The 23,031-nt window shown below is 46.2% G+C and overlaps 1 protein-coding gene and 1 long non-coding RNA gene across 3 annotated transcripts in view; one reads left to right on the forward strand and one right to left on the reverse strand.

Annotated features, from left to right (window-relative positions):
- The window catches only part of DPP6 (dipeptidyl peptidase like 6), an 863,103-nt gene that overhangs the window by 527,317 nt on the left and 312,755 nt on the right, over window positions 1–23,031 (forward strand). The window lies entirely within an intron of this gene.
- Window positions 7,658–15,328, reverse strand: LOC129060526 (uncharacterized). The gene is made up of 3 exons (XR_008527336.1): window positions 15,162–15,328; window positions 13,635–13,780; window positions 7,658–8,727 (listed from the first exon to the last, which is right to left on the reverse strand). It is a non-coding gene; the product is annotated as an uncharacterized LOC129060526 (long non-coding RNA).

A 23,031-nucleotide genomic window follows, 5' to 3' on the forward strand; every position in this document is an offset into this window, starting at 1 on the left:
TACATATGGGGTTCTGCATGAGAATTTACATATGGGGTTCTGCATGAGAATTTGGAGTTAGATATTAGGAGCATCTTCCTAACTAGATAAACCAAAATGTAAGTAATTTTAGAAAAGGGAGGTGTGAATTTCAAAGGAAGAGTCTAGATCTGTGATTCTGGAATAAGTGGAATAGACCAGGACTTCCTAATCAGTATTTAGTATCAGTAATTATTATTGCTAGTATTGTATTAATAGTATAATCAATTAAAAATATTATATTATCCATCGGTATTCTTTAAAAACAATTAAAGGTTCCATATTCAAATACATTTGAGAACTCTAGTTAAACAGATAAGTTTCTTGAAGTTTCTGATAGTCTCATGATGGTTGCATAGTACTTTCCGAGTGGGTATTACAACATGTGATTCCAATCTAATTATAAGGAAACTAGAATTTGTTATTTGGATTCATGCTCAACATATTCTTATGTGTGTATCTCAAAGGCAGCTAGTATAACTTGTTTATATGAACCAACTCAACTTTTCATTAAAAAGACTATCATAAAATTCTTTTAGTGTAAACCAACTATCCAATTACTGGATATCTTTCATTTATTTCAGTATATGTTTCATTTGCAATAAAATTTTGGTATATTGGGTTACCACTGCACTAAAAAAAAAAAAAAATCCTACTATCCCACATTTCATCAGGATAATTATAATCTCTTCAATCTCTGCTTCTCTTTGTTGCCTGCCCAAAGATACTGGACTTGGAAGTCAAATAATCATAGGTTCAAGGGCTCATTCCGATGCTCACTAGCTATGTTTGCTTGAGCAACCCACTGAGCCTTATGCACTGCATCTTGCAGCCATCTTCCTGGGAGACCCTGGGCTTCTGTTTCTCAGTGGTGAAGGGCAACCCAATGAGTGTCAGCTCTCCTACACTTCCAGGGTATATGTGTTTGAGCACAGAGTAGTTCCATATGTATACCCAGGGCCAGATTTAAGGCTCTATCCAATTTCATTGGAATGGAGTTGATGGATGCCTACATGAAATCAGCTGCCTTGGCAGTGGCTCAAGTAGAAGTGAGTAAGAGCTTTCCAGCACAGCATGGGTGGTAAGAGAAATGAGTAAACAAGACCAGATCATTAAGGAGTTTAGACACAAATAGTACAGCAACATCCTGAGAATAAGAGTTGAAGGAAAGATGTTTAAGTTTAATTTTTAGAATATGGATTGAGTATCTCTTCTTCTCGTTTATTCAGACTAATTGCAATGTTATATCATTTCCCAGTTGTTTGGCATAGACTAATTTAATTTGTCCATTTTTATATTGTCAGATACTCAAGGACAGGGACAGGTCTTTTTATCTCCTATCTGTCCCCACCCCAGAGGACCCAACAGAGGGTTATCTGTGTACATTTAGTACTGAGCAAATATATTTGTGGTGTATCTTCTCTCCGAACCCCTTAGCGCTATACCAAGATACAATCCAAGTTCTTGAAATTCTATCAAATCCACAACAAATGTAATAAAAGGAAAATACCTCAGTTGTGAAATATCCTAATAATGTTCCATGTTTATTCTAGAAATGTGGGATCATGCTAATTAGCATACTTTTTCCTACTAAACTCTTCTAATATTACTAAATGTATAGCTTGGCTAGCATCCTTGAACATACACAAGTTAGCTCATCTTAACTATGCCAACCCTATGTTTTTTTGAGAGCTTCAAAAGTAGCCTTTAAAAAGGTGTTTCAAATATCAATTATCAAGTAAATTTGAGAAACAGCAAACCCAGTTTTCCATTTTTTCAAGCCTCAGACACCTGTAGGTTATAAGTAGTGCATCTGGAATGTGGAAAAGAATAAACAGTATTGTGTTCATATTTATGTGGCACCAGCATTATAGTTTGCAGTGTGTGCCTATTTACACCATCTTATTTTATCTCAAAAGATCGTTCCTGCTCCAAAGAGACAACATTCGCTAAATGAGTTTTATTTTATTTTATACATAAAATTTTATAACATTTCTCAGTGTACAGATTCTGAATATTCTCTTGAAACTAAGTTAGACATTGGAGAAATAGCAATTTTTTATTTTTAATTTGAAAACTGTATTAACTATACTAATAAAGAAAAATTGCCTTAAAACAAATGTATCTAATTAGAGCAGCCATGCTTTTTTATATTGAGATATATTTGACAAATATGAAACATTTCCAAATCTCTTTGGGGAGAGGGGAAAAGAATGTAAAATGCATTATCTAAGATCATTTAAAAATATTAATACTTTTTCCTACTAAACTATTTTAGTATTACTAAATGTATAGCTTGAACATACACAAATTAGCTCATCTTAACTATGCCAACCCGATATATTATTGAGAGCTTCAAAAGTAGCCTAGTATTAATATCTTAGATCATTTAAAAATATTAATTTCAAAGAGCTAAGAGAAAAATATTCTTCCTTAAAGAATCATTTCTGAAAGAGTCACTGAAGATTTGTGAGGAATTTCATTGCAGTATTTAAAGGAGTTAGTTGAGATGATTGTTCTTAGTTGGATATTGCCAGTGGAACATCATTCTGGTCCAAATGAAATTCTGTCCAAAATCTGATCAGATTTTAAGATTTTTTCCTAATATCCCAATCACACGTTCATTCAGTCAGTAAAATGTGTTGATACACTGATCTGTTTATAAACTGTTCATTTAACTGAAACACATAAACCAATCCGTTTTAGTTACTTGTCACTGCATAGCAAATTATCCCCAAACACAGCAGCTTAAGACAAACAACGTGTATCATCCCAGTTTCTGCCGGTCAGAAATCTGGGCTCAAGTTAGCAGGATCCGTGCACTCAGGGTCTTCTATAAAGAAGACTGTGGTCAAGGTGACATCCAGGCTGCAGTTGCATCTGAGAGCTCACCTGGGGAGGGGTCTGCTTCCAAGCTCACGGCGTGGGTGTTGACAGGGCCCAAATGCCATCCTTAGAGATGGGTTCTGCTCAGTCCTGAGAGAAGATGGTTTGCTGCTGAGCTTTTCATGGCAGGAATTGGAAGCAGTTTTCATATTTGATAAATTTCTACTCTTTTCCTGCCATCTTCGTGAGTTGATAGAGCCCATTTTGCTCTCTAAGGGACTGTGAAATTTATAACTCATATAAAGCTTGAAGAACACCCCGACATGGATAATCCTGATCAAACCCGCTTGGCGAGGGGAACCCCAACTACATCCCAGAATCTTCTATGCACCCATCTGGTCGCGTTACCTATTTATCTATATCTTAATTAATTTTAAAAAATAACTTGAGGCTTTATAAATGTAATATAAGGGATTGGGCTATAAATTATTGAACCCATATTGTGGACTAAATTATAACTGCTGCAAATCAATTCAGGTAATTCTGAGTATATGAGTTCTTTTTTTTTTCTTTTCTTTTTTTTTTTTTTTTTTTTTGGTGGTGTCTCACTCTGTTGCTCAAGCTGGAGTGCAGTGACGTGACCTCGACTCACTGCAACCTCCCCATCCCAGGTTCAAGAGATTCTCCTACCTCAGCCTTCCAAGTAGCTGGCATTACAGCCACCCGCCACCACACATGGCTAATTTTTTTTGGTTTTTTTTTTGAGACAGCGTCTCACTCTGTCACCCAGGCTGGAGTGCAGTGGCACGATCTCAGCTCACTGCAGCCTCTGCCTCCCAGGTTCAAGTGATTCTCCTGCCTCAGCCTCCCAAGTAGCTGGGATTATGGGCACGCACCACCACACCTGGCTAATTTTTGTATTTTTGGTATAGACAGGGTTTCACCATGTTGATTAGGCTGGTCTCAAACTCCTTACCTCATTTGATCCACCCGCCCCGGCCTCCCAAAATGCTGGGGTTACAGGGGTGAGTCACCACACCCAGCCAATTCTGAGTATATGAGTTTCTATGTTGCAAGAAATATAGCTATTGTTATAATACGGTTCTGATGTTTACTGCCATCCCTTCTTCATTACAAGAAGGGATGAAATCTTTGTCCAGGAGTGGCTAAGGGAATTGTGGTTCTTGATTCTTGTGCTCTTGGACTGGTTCTTTCTGCACTATCTACAGAGCCTTTCCTGGGCCCACATCTGGGAAACAGTTGATCCAAGCGTTTTCTGCTGGACGAAGGCCTTACACATTCTCATGTATGGGGGCTGCTATCAGAATTGCAGGCAGCTCTGTTTCTCCCTCTGCAGTGGCCTCAGAGAGCAAACTGAAGAGCAGGGCCTGCGTGTGCCATTTCTACTGCGCCTGCTGCCCTTTCTGCATCAGCCCAGTAGCTGCTGCAGCAGCAGGAGGCGAGTCTCACCTTCAGCAGGTTCTCCTTCTGAGAAGGCGGTGGATGAACAGCCTGTCCACCACCCACTGAGACCAGAAGCTGCCCCTGCACTGCCTGGAAGTGCATCCTGCACCCATCAGCATCACTCCAAGCCCTTTTATCCCAGGATGAATTCCCGTGTCTCAATCCCAACCATCTTTCCTTTGCGACCGAATTTATAAATAATGGTCCAGATTGTTTTGTCAGCATCCTGCCTGACATGTTACTCTTAGCTGATATAAGGCCAACTTCTCTGTGACTCTTACTACATGAGATTATCAAAAATGGTCATCACTGATTTTTGAAATGTGTGTTTTCACATAGCTCTTAGCACAATGCATGCAGTTTCATAATACTGTGAAAATCAAATCATATATCCATGTTCTTGGGAAACTGTTTAAAGGCTAAGCCTGTGTAAGCAGCGTAAGATAATGCTGATGTGGGCTCCTGTCCCTTGTAGACTGCTGCCTCCTGTTGTGAATCTGACCAGCAGCCTCAGAGGAAAGAGATTGTTTCTGTTGTGGAAGGCCACTGGCTGTTGTTGGTTTCCATCTGTTTTTGAAATTATAGATTTTTAGGGTGTTTTGTTTTGTTGTTGTATTGTTTTGACACAGAACTGGCTCAAAACTAACTATTATTTTCTTGTTTGGTTTTTATTTTTATTTATATTTTTACTCAGGTTTTGGAGACAAATGTAAAAGCACAAACTTAGGCATAGAAAAAATGTAGCCCAAACAATGGTTCTTTTCTCAACAAAATGCAAACTTTGTTAAGGTAATGCTGTGCGTGTGTGTGTGTGTGTGTGTGTGCTGTCTGTGTGTGTGGTGTGTGTGTGGTGTGGTGTGTATGTGTGGTGTATGTGTATGTGTGTGGTGTGGTGTGTGTCTATGTGTGTGGTGTGTGTGGTATGTGTATATTGTGTGGTGTGGTGTGTATGTGTGTGTATGTGGTGTGTGTATGTGTGTGTGGTGTATGTGTGGTGTGGTGTGTATGTGTGGTGTGTATGTGTGTGGTGTGGTGTGTGTGTATGTGTGTGTGGTGTGTGTGTGGTATGTGTATATGTGTGTGGGGGTGTATGTGTGTGGTGTGTGTGGTGTGGTGTGTGTATATGTGGTGTGTGTGTGTGCTGTGTGTGGTGTGTGTGTGGTATATGTATATGTGTGTGGTGTGTGTGTATCTGTGTGGGGGGTGTACATGTGTGGTGTGTGTATATGTGTGTGGGGGGTGTATGTGAGTGTGGGGTGTATGTGTGTGGTGTGTGTGGTGTGGTGTGTGTATATGTGGTGTGTGTGTGTGCTGTGTGTGGTGTAGTGTTTGTGTATGTGTGTGTGGTGTGTGTGTGGTATGTGTATATGTGTGTGGTGTGTGTGTATCTGTGTGGGGGGGTTTACATGTGTGGGGGGTGTGTGGTGTATGTATATGTGTGTGGTGCGTATGTGTGTGTATGTGGTGTGTATGTGTTGTGTATGTGTGATGTGTGTGTTTGGTATGTGTGGGGGGTGTACTGTGTGGTGTGTGTAGTGTGTGTGTTTGTGTTGTGTGTGTGTGGTGTGTGTATATGTGTGGTGTGTGTGTTGTGTGTATGTGTGATGTGTGTGGTGGTGTGTGTGTTTGTGTGGTGTGGTGTGTGTGTATATGTGTGGGGTGTGTGTGTTTGTGGGTGTGTGGGTGGTGTGTGTATGTGTGTGGTGTGTTTGTGTGGTGTGTTGTGTGTGTGTGATGTGTGTGTGGTGTGTATGCTGTTTGTGTGTGTGTGGTGTGTGTGGTATGTGTATGTGTGTATGGTCTGTGTGTATATGTGTATGGGGGGGTGTATGTGTGTGGTGTATGTGTGTGTGTGTGATGTGTATGTGTCTGTTGTGTGTGTGGTGGTGTCTGTGGTGTGTATGTGTGTGTGGGTGTGTGGTGTGTGTGTGTGGTGTGTGTGTTTGGTGTGTGTGTGTGGTATGTGTTTGGTGTGTGTGTATGTGGGTGGTGTGTGTGGTGTGTGGGTGGTGTGTATGTGTTATGTGTATGTGTGTGTGGTGTGTGTGTGGTGTGTGTATGTATGTGTGTGTGGTGTGTGTGTGTTTGTGTGATGTGGTGTGTGTATGTGTGTGATGTGTGTGTAGTGTGTGGTGTGTGTGTGGTATTTGTGTATATGTGTGTGGTGTGTGTGTGGGGTGTATGTGTGTGGTGTGTGTGTGGTACGTGTGTATGTGTGTGAGAGGGTGTACATGTGTGGTGTATGTGTGTGGTGTGTGTGTTTGTGTGATGTGTGTGGTGTGTGTTTTTGTGTGGTGTGGTGTGTGTATGTGTGTGGTGTGTGTGTTTGTGTGGTGTGTGTGGTGTGTGTTTTTGTGTGGTGTGGTGTGTGTGTTTGTGTGGTGTGTGTGGTGTGTGTTTTTGTGTGGTGTGGTGTGTGTATGTGTGTGGTGTGTGTGGTGTGTGTATGTGTGTGGTGTGGTGTGTGTATGTGTGTGGTGTGTGTGGTGTGTGTGTATATGGTATATGGTGTATGGTGTTTGTGTATGTGGTGTGTGTGTGGTGTGTATGTGGTATGTGTATATGTGTGTGGTGTGTGTGTATGTGTGTGTGGTATGTGTATGTGTGTGTTTGTGTGTGTGTAGTGTGTGTGTGTGTTGTTCTGGCTAGTGGGGGAATTGGAGGATTTTACTTACCTGCAGCGTTGCAGCGGATCTACAGGTTTTGAGGTTTCGGGATCGATTCTTTTGTGTATAGCTTTTGCAGAGCATATGAAATATTTTTTTGTCTCATGCAGGGCTACAAAAAGAGGCTTTTGCACACATCCCCAGGCAGGGGAAAGTCCTAATGAGACCATGCATGCCGGGCCGGCCTGCAGTGGAGGGGTTGTCGTAAGTGGCAGTTTGTGTCCGTGATTTGAGGAGCACAGAAAACACCTCCCCTACCATCACCCCACACAGGGACACCGCTGTGAGTCACCTTCTAATTGGTCTGTCTGCTTCTCCCGTGCCCCCATCCCGCTGGTCTGCACAGCGTGGCCACAGTGATGTTTTGACAGGTGAATCAGGGCGCATCTCTGTCTGCGTCCACCACTGCATAATAGTGATGGACGCTCACTCCCTGCAGAGGCCCGAGGCCACGGGACCTGACCCCACACTCCACACTCCACACTCTGCCCAACCACGGTGACCTTCCTGTGTAACTCTGCTCCTGAGTCCCTTCCAAATTCAGGGCCTTTGAACTCATGGTGCCTTCTGCCCCTAGAACACTCAGACCTGCAGGAAAACACACATGCCTTAGTAGAAAGGGAGGAAATAGCTGAAAATGTAGGTAGCTTTGTTTCTAGGCCTAGTGAAAGAAACATTGAGTTCCTTTCAATGCATTATTTTATTATTCCCCCAAAATTTTGAGATACTGTCACTCATTGAGAGTGATGGTGGAGGAGTGGGAGAGTTTGAGGGAGTGTGATCTGGAGACAGAATGCATGAGTGGTCTCAGCAGGCCGGGCACAGCCCCTGTGGATGGATGCGTGGGAAATACCAGGCTCTTGGGGGAGGAGACTAGTCGCTATCTCCCACGAGTATTCAGTGCCCACGGCCTGCACGGAGACCCTGGTGGGTGTCCCCTGGGGCTAGGAATTTGGCAAGTAACAGAGATCAGGTATTTTCAGAGGAGTGGTGATTGCCACAGGCCTCAGAAACACCAGGTCTGGGAAGAGTGAAGCCAAGAGGAGCCAGAGGTAGAAAATGGTGGCACTGATGGATTAGCAGTGTTGAGTTGGGTCAGAAGTCCAAGGTGGTGGGGTAACTTGTGCAAAGGCAGTGGAAGGGTAGAGTGGGGATATCAGAAGGTAAGTGCAGCTAGGTTCCTGTGATGATGGGATTCATAGGAGAAGGGAAAATATGAAGGACGGGTCAAGGGCTGACAGGTTTGAACAAGGCATGGTTTGGGGGAGGATGACCTGGAAGACACTCAGTGGTGCTTTAGGAAGGGGGCAGAGAGCCTCAGAGACCCCGGGGACTCATAGCGGGAGGAGGAGGAAAGATTCCGGGAGGGTCTTGGGGAAGGACCCCCTGTCCATCTTGCAGCGTTTAGAACGTGGGAGGGTGGGATTAAAAAGAACCTGCATGGAAGAGAGGAAGCCGAGACCCCTGAGGGCCAGGCCTGTGCAGGTGGGAGCTGGAAGGGGACAAACTCTGGGAGAGACTGCACGTGCAGGAGCAGCTGGCTGATCAAAGCGCAGATGTTTCAGGGGACACCGTGGAAGTTTAGACAGCCAGGGGCAGGTCAAGGATTGGGTCCTCCAAAGCCGTGTGGGGTGTCTGTGAAGAGCACTGTTGCTTGGCCTCCTGCAGTGATAACATAGTAATAACAAGTTCTGAAGACCACCGACCAGCTTGCCAACGGGATCTGACTCTTCTCCATGAACCAGTGACATGCCTGTAATTGGTAAGAAGAGAAGTGAAGAAATGTAAATGAAGAGAGAGTGGGTTTGCTGAGTGAGATGTGAGATAGAGAACACTCGATTGCTTTCATTAGGAACGGCTATCGTTGTAATGTAGCGAGGGGAGAATGACTCAAGTACTTCTGGAAGGATTGGTTCTTCAATTCCAACGTAGCTGGCCATTATCATAGCTCATTAGTGGCAATTACTTTCAGAGACTCAAAAGCGATTAATATAGACCCAGTTACTCAGGCCTTCTGAACAACAATTAAGGCATAGAGACTTTTAGTGTGGATCATTATCTCTAATTCGTGGTTATAGCATTTTTAAACTACGAAAAACTGTACAGATTAATCATTGTTGTGTGTTAGGACCAATTCCATTTGTGATTTAAGGCTCCAACTGCTGTGGAGAAAATAATTTCACAACATGTTAACTTAAGACGCCAGCCAGAGCATTACCAGTAATATCACACGCATTGCCATTTTAGCACAGGGTTAAAATTAGAAAACCATTTCTTGAAACAGGTTAGGACATGCTTTTGCTTGTCTTCTACTCAACTAAAATTATTGTTTTTATGATGCCAAATAGACTTTCCAGAATGTCATTGTCAAAAGTTTATGGTGTTCCCGTTTCTCTCTTGGTGTTTTTCACAGTAAGGCAGCTCATCATTGCCGAGTCTGGCGACGCTCTCTGTGCACAGCATAGCAAGTGCCTGGGAATTTTGTAGTTTTCGCGAACAATAGGTTTTCGTTTTCTAATGTTCTTTTTCCCGCTGTATCAGGTTGCTTTAGTCTTGAGAGTTTATGATAGATGAAAGCTTGAGCATTGAGAGAGCCTTGGGTACCGCCCTGGCAGGCTGCGTGCAAGAGTGAGCAGGGGCTGTTCGGGCTTGGCAGGCTTTGGTGAGGCATCAGCTGTGACTGTGCTTTGGGCCAAGTCCATAACCACAGTTTTTGAATCTGTAGAAATTAATGAGCGCAAGTGGTGAGTTACTTGAACAGTTCCCAAATTGTGTGCTGCCTTGGGTCTCTCAGTGACTTGCCTCTACTGGACGGTGGTGCCAATTTAACAGACACCTACTATCTGGATTTGTATGATTTCCCTTGAGTGTGTGTGCCTGTCCGTGAGGGTAGGTGTGCCTTTGTATGCACAAAGGGGGGCAAGTAGTAAGTACTTTCTCACTAAAAGTGGGAGATGAAGGGGAGGAGGAACATGCAGGGTTATTCTTCCAACGGCACTGCAATCTGCTGTATAATTCAGAAATCATAAACTGGAAAAATAGCCATTCTTTTAAGTAGAAGGAGCGTAACAATGGCTAGGCATCACTCCATAACCTAGCGCTCCACCTGAGCCACACATGCTCTGAATTCAAGAGGCTCTGAATTCTTTCTGGCTGCCATGAGAGCTGCCAGAGATAACCAATTATCCAAAGAAGAAAAATCTGCCAGGCACGGTGGCTCACGCCTCTAATCCCAGCACTTTGGGAGGCCAAGGAGGGCGGATCACCTGAGGTCAGGAGTTCGAAGACCAGCCTGGTCAACATGGTGAAACCCCATCTCTACTAAAAATACAAAAATTAGCCAGGCATGGTGGTGGGTGCCTATAATCGCAGCTACTCAGGAGGCTGAGACAGGAGAATCGCTTGAACCCGGGAGGTGGAGGTTGCAGTGAGCCAAGATCATGCCATTGCAATACAGCCTGGGCAACAAGTGAAACTCTGTCTCAAAAAAAAAAAAGAAGAAAAAGAAAAATCTTTTGTTTCCTTACTCTTGGAATGAAGAAATATGCAAGTAAGAAAATTCATGAGCAGATTTGGTAGGTATCTAGCTCTGATTAAATGATTTCTTAGAAATAAGAATTAGTGAAATCAACCACTTTTTAAGTTACAAAATATTACAATGATCAGTTTTAACCTTACTCCCTGCCCTGAATGAACTAATTGTTTTTCTTAGAGCCAGGGAAGGGCCTGCCATTGGCAAGCTTGCACCTTGAGTTAGGGTTGGAGTTGTCATGAGTCAAATGCCAGCCATGTCCTCTGCTGCCCCCCATGGAGGGGCCCAAAGTGCAGGAGTGACAGAGAGGAACAGAGGCAGATGGGCAGCAGGGAGATGGACTGGCAGGTACCCGTGTCCTCACAGGTAATTACGTGTCATTCTCTCTGGACGGTTTCTGAACTGTGGGAACTCCCCCACATGCATCGATGGGAGAAGAGCCAGATAGAGACAGACACAGTAAGGAGGGCAAGTTATCCATGTGACCTTAGGGATACTTGGGGCAAAAGTAGGCTACACTCCATGCACACCCTGGAACAAAATCTTTAAAAGAGAGAGCACAAAAGAGAGAGAGAGAGCACTTTGCCCGGAATGTGCCCCATTATCAGACACTACATCTCCCAAATTAGCAGCACCTTTGGTTTCTGGGCAGGCTGAGTTTCCTGCGCGTCGGAGGGGATAGGATGTAGCGGTGAATAACAGTTAGTAAGACTCCAAAATCAAGTGGGTGTGTCTGACAATCTGCCTCTCTCTCCCCCTTACACACACACACACACACACACACACACACACACACACGCACACATACTCTCCCTCCACCTTACACACACACACACATGCACACACACACATTAAAACACACACACATTCATTGCTCTTAGTGTATGTCCTCCCTACCTCCCTAACTTTGACCATTGACAAATTTTTCTTTCTTTCAAGAAAAGTCTTGAGGCAGTGCACTCGGGCGGAACTCCCTTCCTTGTGATACATCCACGTCTTTGTGAATGATGAATGGCACGTTGTTCACTTGTTAGTAATTCCAACAGACAAAGACGTGGCCTGAGACTGCCCCTCACCCATTCTATAATGGCATCTTGCAGCCTGCTTTCCTCCCTCCAGCGCTGCCGTTAGAGCCTGAGGGGTCCATGGGAATCAGTCTGCCCTGTGAGTCTTCACGTGGTGCAGATGATGTCAGGGTTAGAAACTGACATTCAACATGAGTTGAGGCCCATGGTCCCAAAACTGTGTGTGAGTTCTAGTTGTCCAAAGATGTGAGAGGACAAGAGGCTTGAGTCAGGGAAAGCTGACGGAGAAGAAAGCCTGGAAGGAGAGGAGGATCCGGGGTGAAGAAGAGAGGAATGGGGAGAACCTTCCAGGTGAGATCACTGCAGAGGAACAGAGGCAGCCGTAGGAAATGCCTGTGGGGGACAGAGCAGGAGCATCAGAGAAGAGCTGAAAGTGCTCAGGTATCAAAAGAAGGCAGAAGAAAGCGCGGCAAAAAGGAGAGAAAAGTCAACATAAAAATTTAACATGGGTCTCTTCTGCGGATAGAAGCCTTCCCAGTGCCTTTGGCGGCCACCTTTCTAATGTGACCTCACATCCAAATTTAGAAACAGCCTCTGTTCTCTGCGCTCCCAAACTGTTTCTTCTGCTTGCCCTGCATTCGTTTCTTGGAAGTTTTTTAAGTATATAAGAGCCCAGATTGGCCAGGGCAGGGGGTTAGGGAAGCAAAGGAACCGGAAACGTGTGTCCGCTGAATTGCAGAGCAGGAATAAGGGACTCTGCAGAAAAGAGCATGACAAAGAGCCGCGGATACAAGGGAGGGTAGCGGGAGGGAGAGCTAAGAAGGCAGAGGTTAGTTCTGTTTGATCTTGCACTTGGGGAAGGTGGAGAGAGAAGGGGCCGTGAAGAGATGGAACGGACTGGCAGAGGAGATTTATGTTGGGAAAAGGAGACTGAGGGGATAGGAAGGAGGGGACAGAAGAGGAAAGAGCCCGGAAGGGCCAGGGAACCCTGCCTGCCATGGTCCCGCCCCACTTCCTCCCACACACCCTGATGCACCTGTGACTGCCCTGGCACCTCAGCAGCTTCAGAACAGGGAAAGGAGGAGAACACGGGTTTCACAGGAGGAGAAGCAAGGAGGACCCAGGGAGCTGGGGTACCCTGTGATTCTCAACCCTGTCCACATGATCTGACCTGGGGGATGAGAACTTATTAGCTCCAACTTGAGTTGACAACAAAGATCTTCTGGAGCCTTTCAGGCCCTTTTGAAACAGGCAGATCTTCTCTGCAGTCATGTCTAATGCAGCAAAGAAAATGACAGTGTCCCCTGCAGGTGCAGGGACTTCTGGCCTGAGACAGCAGAATAATCGCTCCTGGAGTGGGAAGGTTGGCTTATGTATTGTACGCGGCCATCAGCAGCATCTCATTTCAGACTCTCTCATATCCCCGGAGTGTCCCGGGGTTACCAAAAAGGCCCCGTTCTCCTTCCACCTGCCTTCTCCTGCTGTTAGAAACCAGGATTTTTGACTATTGTCCCTGCATCCCCACATGTCACCCAGAGGCAGCTTTAGGCCCCCTGTCCTAGGCCACCCTTGGCATAACTGGGAGTGGACCCCGGGTGCCTACCACAGCCTCCTTTTCCTCAAGGGCAGCTGCCCTCTCGGTGCCCTGCTCACTGTGAGCAAATGCGTATTTAAAGACATATTCTGCTACTTCCCAAAGGGACCAGCCACCACCTGCACTCCTCATCCTGGTGGAAACAGTCCGAGTGCTTGCTCTGGGAATCAAAGGTTTCATTGAGTGCAGATGTAGTGATCCTGGCAAAACCCTGGAAACAGAAAGTCAGCTGAAGGGGTGTTTCTGGAGATGAGGAAGTGTGCTGGTTAGCCACATGCATGTCCTGAGGATAATTATTTGTTTACAACATTTCTGTGAACAAAGAACATATAGGGACAGAAATAAGTTAGTTTCCAAGAATCTTGTGATGGGCTCCATTTATCTGACCCATCGGGTGTCTAGAAGAGGACAGAATGCTGCTTTGGTTCTCCTCCGTGGACAGCGGAACTAGAGAACTGGAAGCTGAGATGGCCGAGCTGAGTGGACGGAGGAGGGAGGAAGCCCCTCACCTCGCCAGCTTCCCACAGGGTCCCTTCCTCCTCCTGTTTCCTAAGCTTCTCAGCTGGGCTTCAGATGTCAAGGTTTCCTGGCTTCTGTCACTTCACCTTCTCATCTCAGCTGCCACTGGACCGTAAGCATTTCAGGTGGCTCAGATCTGTCCCATCGCAAAACAAAGCAAAGACAAAAAAGTTCTCTCTCTCTCTCAACCCATACCCATGTCCTCCTCTGATTCTTCCCTTCACAGTCAAATGACTAAAGAAAGAAGCAGCTGGACTCACCTCTGTCCCCTCCCCACTCACTCTTCCGTGTGTCTCCCACAGAGTGGAATGAGTGCTCAGTGCTCAGCCACCCAGCCCCTGGGGGACGGTATGAGTGTCTTCCCCGTGTTATACCCCCCGGGGGAGGTATGAGTGTCTTCCCCATGTTATACATTAGGAGAAGGGCTTCGGGAGATTGCATCGTTTCTGCAGTGCCAGGGATGGAGGGCTGTGGTTCCAGGTATTCCTCTCTGCAAGCACCTGCTCTTGATGGGGGCTCTGCTGCCCCTGAGCCTGCTGGCAACTGTACTTGGCCCCCACCACGCAGCAAAACTCTCACCCATCTTACCAGCAGTCTTCTCGCCCTGGAATTCACTGGTGCCTGTTTTAGGCTGCCTGGGCTGCCATAGCAAAATACCACAGACTGGGCAGCTTAAACAACAGACGTGTGTATCTCAGAGTTCTAGAGAGGCTGGAAGTACAAGGTCAAGGTGCCAGCAGGTTGGTTTCTGGTGAGGGCTCACCTCCTGTGTAATTTTGGGTGGACACAAACATTCGGTCCATATGCCAATCTCCTCAGGCCTCCTGTGGCAGAATTTGAGGCCGCTCACCCCTCCCTCTTCTTCAGTCCTTGGTTCCACAGGCCCTGGCTGCCCTCTGGCTGCATCCTGGCCAGTTAAGAGCGCCTCAGGTGCTCAGACTTGATTGGATTTCCCAGTCCCACCCAAGGTCATCTCTTCTCTTGCACACTCTCCCTGGGCAACTTAACCTACCATGGCAACTACTGCATCAGCTGCTGCCTCCCAAAATGAGATACACTGAGTGGTGGCAGAAGCCTCCCCAGGAAGCCTGTTAGAAGCACTGACTCAGGACCCAGCCCACACCCTGATCAATCAGAAACCTGGCATGGAGCAGATCTGCATATAATTCGTGCGTACACTTCTGAGACACATTAACCTCAACAACAAGGCTCCCGCATCACATCTCTGTTCCAGACCTCTGACTCAGGTGTCAGACCTGTGTGCTGCTGTCTCCGGGGAGCACAGAGGGCCCTCAGACACAGTGTGTGCGACTGATCTCATCCGCTTCATCCCACACTGGCCCCACGCCCTGCCTGTGACATCAGCACTTTAGGAAAAACACCATTGTCCCCTCCTCACCAGGACCCTGGCCAGAGGCCTTGTGTCTCCCTGGCCCAGGCAGCATTGCCATCCGCCTGCCTTTGGGATATGTCCCTTCCACTTCGCCATTGCCACTGCCCAGTTCAGCCCACCTTACCTGTTATCTAAAAAACCACATCTGCCTCCAGGGCCTCTTTGCCTTAGCCTCCGCAGCCCACACTTCTTCATTCTGCTCTGGCCAGGCTGCCTTCAGGGTAACCTTTCTCAGTGCCAATCAGGTAACTCATTCCCCATCTGCCCTCTTCCCTTCCCCCTTGCCGTCCCACCTCCTCCTTCCCTCTCACCTCTGGGCCTTTGCAGGTGCTGTTCCCTCTGCTGGGAGCACCTGCCTCCTCCACTGACCTCACAATTCTCCCACGCCTTTCCAACCTCTTCAGCAGCAGGCCTTGGACTCCACAGGAGTGGGCTCCCATACCCGTTCACACCCACAGGGCCCACAGCACTGTCAACGGTTTTCCAATCTCCTGCCTATGAGTCCCCGCACTCCAAGGGACTTTGAGATGCTTCAAGGTGGCCTGGGACATGGCTGATCCACAATAGAGCCTCGGGAAATATCCAACCCATTGCAAAATGGACCGTCCCCCACCCCCATGTGGTTTCAGGGCCATTCCCAGGCTGTGAGTGTTTATGTGAAGGGAGTGTTTGCCACGTTGCTCAGGACGCCCATCCTGGCAATGAGCAGCTGCAGCTTCCAGGATTTTACCTTCTTAAATGCACTTCTGTTAAGCTGTGCATGTAAGAGGTCTGTTCTGTTGAAATATTTTCCAGAGACTTTCATACTAAGGAGGCCTTTAATGTTATAAATATTTAGACCTGCTTTGCAACCAGTCTCTACAATTACTCAGTTCAGAAAGCATGCACAAAGCCTGCCTCTAGTGGACGATCCTGTGCTATTCATCGGCCTCTCTTAAATGTCTTCCTGCTTTCAATTTAAAAGCGTATCTTTATATAACATATAAAATTTAACTTTTTCTTTTAAAAAATATGTATAGCTACTTTTTGTTGTGCAATTCTATGAGCTTTAAGACCTGGATAGACTTGTGTAACTATCACCACAAATTGGGATATGGAACAGCCCCATCACCCCAAAAAATTCCTCCCGCTCTGCTTCCTTCAGGGCAAGCCCTCCCTCCACCGCTAGCCCCTGGCAGCCACAGACCTGTCTTCAGTCTCTGTAGTTTAGCCTTTTCTAGAAGGTCATATAAATCGCATTAAGCAGTGTATAAAGACTAGCTTCAAAGTGGAGAAAACTTTAGGCCTCTACGGCATTTTGATGCCCGCATAGTCTTAGTCTTTAGGGTAATTTTGCTCTAAGAACGTTTTTGCTATTTTGGTGAAATATGTAATACTAGGATAGACTGTGGAAGATGTGCTTACTGAGTTCTTACTTCAATGTCAAAAACCCAATACTTTCATTACTGCATCCCCTCTGTACAGGATCAAAGTGCCCAACCTTAGAAAGTCTGATGAGACAGAGAAGAATGACTCGCGAGGATCGAGAAAGACAGGCTGAGTGAGTGGTGTCCTGGCCTGAAGCCTCTGAGCACTGCGGTTGTCCCTCAGCACCCCGGGGAGTGGTTACCAGAACCCCTGTGGGTACCAAACTCCACAGATGCTCAAGCGCCTTAGGTAGAATAGTGTAGTATTTCCCTGTAACCTACACACATCCTTCCGTGTACTTGAAATCATCTCTAGGTTACTTGTAGTAGCAAATACAATGTAAATGCTATGTGAAAAGTTGGTCTACTGTATTGCTTAGGAAATAATGACAAGAAAAAAATCTGTACATGTTCAGTACAGATGCACCCATCCTTTTCTTCCTGAATCTTTTTGATCCTTGGTTGGTTGAATTTGTGGATACAGATCCCACAATACTCAGGGCCGATTGAGGGGGCTTTGGAGCGGGAGCCTACAGGAAGCTGGAGTCAGGGCACTGGGGACTTGAAAGTGAAAATGTCAGTCATGAGCATGGGAGAAAGGAGAGGAAGGCAGGGGAAGGCACTCCAGATGAAAGAAGCCCCTAAGTGCAGGCTTGAGGTGGGATGGCACAGTGAGGGCAGAAGAGGGAGGATAGATGGTCCACCTGGAGCAGACAGTATGTGTAGTGGAGGGGCAAGCAGGCAGGCCAAGGTGGGGCTGAAGTGTCTGGGGTTGACCCTTGGTGCCACCGTCTTGGAGGGAGCTGAATGGTTCCAGAGTAGAGGCCGATGCCAGGTGACCAGGTGAGGTGCCTTGTTGAGACCAGGCACAGTGGTTCATGCCCATAATCCCAGCACTTTAGGAGGCTGAGGCAGGAGGATTGTTTGACCTTAAAAAAAAATTGTTCTGTTGAACTTATTGCCTTGAGACAGAAGAGCTTTCCCAGGATGGCCATTTCCTACCTGCCCCCCTCAGCTCCCATCGCCTGCCCTTATGCCCACTAAACACGCTTGTCCAGTCTCATGGTTACAGGAGCCACGGGTTATGGTTTTGGCCCCATAGATAGAGGGGGAAATTTGCTGGAGGGCCTGTGGGAGTCTTTGGCTCTCTTGCAAGAGGGATACAGAGTTGGCCCTTCTCTTCCCCACTGTCCTTGCCTTCATGAAGCTGTGCTGCCCAGGCTGTCAGGGTGGGACACGGAGCCCAGCCACTGATGGCACCATCCATGTGTTGCTCTCGATCCCCGTTCTCTAGATTTGCTAAGCCAGAAAAATTAGCCCAATTGTCTAAGCGGCTGCCCATCGGGTTTTCCCTTACTTGCCACTAAATGAGTCCTGAGCGTCTTTGCTCGTGCTGTTTCCTCCACCTGGATCTCCTTCTCTGCCTTGTCCAGCTGGTGATCACTTCCATCCAGAAATTTAACTTCAGTCTGAGTGAGCACTTCCCCAGATACCCCAGGCACCAAACACAATCATTGCTTACAGGGCTGTGTCCCTTATCTTGGAGCTGTGAGCCCCTCATGAGCAGGAACTGCTCCTTACTTCTCTTTGCACCTGGAAGGTCATAAATGATCAGCAAATATTTGTTGGATAAATGAAAGAACAAATGAATTCCATGGAAACAAGCGAGGAAAAATGGGAAATGATTTCATGAATTCTTGCTAAGTCACAGGCTTTCTTCCTTCACAAAAGGACGCGCAAGAGAGTTGAGGATCTTGAGTCTGACAAGCAGAGAGGTGCTTCTTGTTGTATTTATTATCAAAGCTTCGCCGTTAATCCCCGCAGGGTCAGTGAGCACACGGCAGCTCTGCAGTCAGTCCTGCTGCACTTAGGTGGACTCTCACCAGAGGTCAAAGGCTATCAGCTCACTCCTTTTGTCTGACCAATGCCTTGGGTGGCTGCTGTCATCCTGACTTGAGCTAAATTGGATGATCTGCCTGGAGACTTAGAAGCTTATTCCTCCCCCCACCATTCCCGCTGCCTTTGCCTTGATCTGGACTCTTCTCTCCTCTTGCCGGGACCAATGCTGCCGCTTTCCACCTGTCCTTCCCTCCTGTGCATCCCACACAGCCTGCAGCTAAGCATGCTTCTGAGCAAGACACAGCTTCATGCGAAATATTGTACCTCTGCTTGAAGACCCAATGTGAACATTGCCCGTTGATTTTTGTTTCTGGATCCCCAACTTCCCATGCCCCAAAATAGCATCCTAGGACCATAGAAATGGAATTGACCTTTCTAAGATGATTCTGCCCATCTCCCACTTTATAGACGAAGAAAGTGAAGTCCAGGAAGTTGATGTTGCCTCATTCAAAATCATGTGACTCATTAGCAGTAAGTCAAGCCTGTAGCCCAGCTTGTCACCAGGGCTGTTTTCTTCATTACATCACCATGTCTCTTCCTCTTCACTGCCTGCGTGACTATGTCTCGGCAGTCGATGGATACAGCACAACATTGCCAGCTTGCCATGTACAAGGGGGATCGGTTTCAGATATTCCATGGAGACACTGGCTGGAGGATTGAGGGAGAGTCCCAGGAGGCAGGACTGCCAATGGCACCAGGCTTCACAGCCATGCACCTGCAGCCCTCAGGCAGCACTGTCCATTGTCATACGAGTGTGGCAGGTGTGAGGCATCGCATCTGCTCACCCCGGTGATAATGCACAGCAGCTACAGGCAGATTTTGGGCCAGAGAGCAACCGAGTGAGCCTTGCAGCCTCTGCTGCCAGCACGGGCTTGTTCCTTCAACACTGGTGGGGAGAGACACGCTGTCATCAGGCCCAAGAAATACTGCCTTCCCCATCCTGTCCCTGGTCACTGGGTGCCTGCAGAGTGTCCTAGAGGAGGGAGGGAGGGACCCTCCACTGGTTCAAATGGCCTATTCTCAGAGATGCAGCAATGGACCCTCATGAATACTGAACTGATAATCATGGGAAGGAGACTGGCTCTCCTGGATTCCCTCATGATTCCTCTGAGTGACAATGTGATGTTGGCCGGCTGTGTCTTCTTCAGAATATCATATACACTTGAGGTCTCCAGGAGCCTCCAATTACATTATTTTCCTGGCTCATACAGTGACAAGTAATTCTTATCCTGGATTCCTCATTACTGAGACTTTTCTTGCCTTTTTTGTTAGCTTATGATTTATTCTAGGACTTCCTCCAACAGGTTATACTTAACTGTCTACCTCAGTCTCAGGAAGTTTTAAAAATGTTCAGCTAAATAAAAGAAGTAGATTCTCCCTGGAAACCAAATACCCACAGGCCTCACTGAATTAATAATTTATGTTTTTCTAAAAAAAGGTTTTATTAATTAAATCAAAAGTTTATTGTAATTTTAAAATAATCTTGTGTTCTTTCTCCATGTGTCTGAAGCTAGTAATCACCCTTATTGTCCTGTGAATTCTGATGTGCAGTTACCTGCTAGCTTGGTGGATAAACATTTTCTCTATTAATGAGCAGGAGGCTTATTAAACTGTGATAGATTAGATTATTCTTTCAAGGCCATTGATCAGTGGAAAAACAGAATCTGGATGCTAAAATCTGTGCCCATGTGAATTAATTTACCCCCATCTTTCCCTGAGCCATCACCTGAGTATTTGTTTCTAGGTTTGTTGGCTGCATTTGCTTAATTTTTATCTTGTGATTTCATTGAGAGGTGTAGTTGAGTGGGTGTACTTACAGCTTGTGTTCCTGTTTGAAATATTTGGAAACCCGATCACACCCTGCACAAGTATGCTTGTGAGGCATACTAATTCAATACCATTTGAGCAGGTGCCTCCTAATGCTGCCCTCCTCAACCTTTCTCAGCATGAATGTATGCTTTTTCATGTGCCGATTTTAATGTAATCTTTGGTTCACAGTAACAGAGAATTTTGTTTGAAAAAGTTCAGGGATTGAAGGGATATTGACATGTACCTAGTCACCATCTATCACTCCATCTCAGGAGCAAGTGTTCCTTGCTCTCGTGACTTTGTCCTGGTGACACAGAATTCATCCTTGTAGACCACTTACTTTCTTCCCAGGCTGGGCAGTTCTGGATTTTGCAAAGTTCTTCATCAGCTAACTTAAGTCTACTTTTTAAAACTTCCCATCTGCTGAATCTCATTCCACCTTTTACGCGGCAGTGTCCACTGCGCTTTCTGCAGTGATGGAAATGGTCTACAGCTGTGCTGGCCAAGATGGCAGCACTACCCACACGTGGCTCTTGAGCATGGGGAATGTGGCTGATCTGACAAAGGACCTCAATTTGTAGTTTTCTTTAATTGTAATCAACTTAAAATTACATAGACCATATGTAGCTAGTGGCTACCCTATTGGGTAGTACATTTCTAAAGCAATGCTGAATATTTAACAACCTTCAGATATTTGCAGACAGCTCTCCTATCCACATCTTGAGCCTTCTTTGGCCCAGCTGAACAAGTGTTTCAGATCATGCCTCTGGACTCCAGAAAGGACTTCATAACAGCATGGTCACCCTTCATTCACCTCATTAGATATCTGAAGTAATGATGGAAGTAATCGATTGAGTAAATTAGTGAATGAATATGTGATTTTAATTCTTCACATAAACCTCATCCTAGCTAATCCTCTTGTCTTCTTTATAAGCTGAGGTTTTTGGTTTTACGACTGTGGATGGGAAGAGGGGATGCAGAGGATAGGACCAAGCAAGGTCGTGTTTTCTTTAATAACCACATCCCCACCTGTTTCCCAGTTGGGAAAAACACAAACCTATTTGCTCTCGGGTGCCACTGGTTTATTACAATAAGATGTACAAAGCAAGGCAGATGACCCCACAGTGATAGCAGGCATGGTCACCGGTTTGGCGGAATGGCCCAGGGGAGCATCTCTAGCCGTTTCAATCCCAAGAAAGCACCTTGGGGTAGAGATGATGCGAAACCAACCTGTAAATCAAAATCTATTTTTTATTATTCAAAAATTACAACCTGGTCTTCTGAAACTTATTTTTTTATGCTTTTACATCTCCTACAGCCTTACACATAATTTCTAGTGTCTTTTTGGAACCTCTCAGTATTGTAACATTTAATGCGTTCTCAGCAGTGGTTATGGTCCGTGTTATGTTTGCATTTGAAGTAGAAGAGCTAAGCTAAAAAATATGCCTTTGTTTACTAATAAGGTAGATACTATTTTTTTTGTTGCTGTTGTTTGATATGGAGTTTAGCTCTTGTTGCCCAGGCTGGAGTGCAATGGCTCAATCTTGGCTCACCGCAACCTCCACCTCCCGGGTTCAAACGATTCTCCTGCCTCAGCCTCCCGAGTAGCTGGGATTACAGGCATGTGCCACCACACCCGGCTAATTTTGTATGTTTAGTAGAGATGGGGTTTCTCCATGTTGGTCAGGCTGGTCTCAAACTCCCGACCTCAGGTGATCCGCCCACCTTGGCCTCCCAAAGTGCTGAAATTACAGGCGTGAGCCACCATGCCCAGCCGATACTATTTTTTACTCAAACCAAAAAATATATTCTGCGAGTAAGTGGTTATTGACTATCCACTGTATCTCAGCCCATAATGATGGCCTGGACAAGGAACGAGATGGCCACAGTCAGTGTCACCCACTGGATGACAGTGATGGGCGTGGTAAACCAAGAAGTGTGGACGTGGCACTGTGCTGGGATACAGTAGTGAGAGAAGCAAGCTTAGACTAGGGAGCAAAATCAACCTGTGATGAGTTGTGCCTTCCTTTAAGCATCTTGGCATTTGTTGTTGGCATTGAGGTTATAGACCAGTGGTGCAAAGACGAGGCCACAAGGGCCATTGGAGAAGAGGGAGGAGAACCCAGTGACTAGAAACTGGAAGGACAGCCACACATTTCCCCCTCTGATTCTTTAATTCACCCACGACATATGCCCATGGTGAGTTCTTCAATTGCAGGCTTTTGGTACTGGACATGAGCTCTTGCTAGAGATTTAAGACGGAGTCAAATCATGGGTCTAGCCCCAATGATGGTAACTGGTGGTGAGTTTGAGAGTTGTGACAGTGCTGGTGGTCATGAGGAGGATGAGGATGATGAAGAAGAAAACAGCAGTAACAAGGACGATGATGAAAACCTGCTAATTATGGTGCTGATGCCAGGGGTAATTATGGTGGTGATAATGATCATGATCCGAGGAGGACTTACTGTCATTATTTCTCAGTGGCTTCTCTTTGGGTAGAGAGTGAGATAATTAAAGTCTGGAAGGAGACAGGAACAGGGGGCGTGCAGCTCCTTAGATCCATGGGTCCCACCCAGCTGCATGCTGGGAGTGAAACTATCAAGATTAAGAGCTATGCTGTTTCAGCAGCATTTTCACTGTCTAAATATAAACAGCCTCAGGCCCTGATCCAGCAGAGGAGACCACAGCTGCCAAATGCATCGCCAGCTGCAGGCCCTGGCTGGGTTTCTTTAGGGGAAAAGGCTGTCCTGCCATGGACAGGTTCCAAAAGGCATGAGCCTGAGAGTAGACTTTGTGGTTCAAGGAATGCTAGACTATGCCTCTGTGTTCAGGGTCATAGAGCGAGTCTGAAGGGAGCAGGATGAGGACATGGGTGCCCTG

The sequence above is a fragment of the Pongo abelii genome, chromosome 6 (genome assembly GCF_028885655.2).
Source record: "Pongo abelii isolate AG06213 chromosome 6, NHGRI_mPonAbe1-v2.0_pri, whole genome shotgun sequence".
In the NCBI taxonomy this organism is placed as follows: domain Eukaryota; kingdom Metazoa; phylum Chordata; class Mammalia; order Primates; family Hominidae; genus Pongo; species Pongo abelii.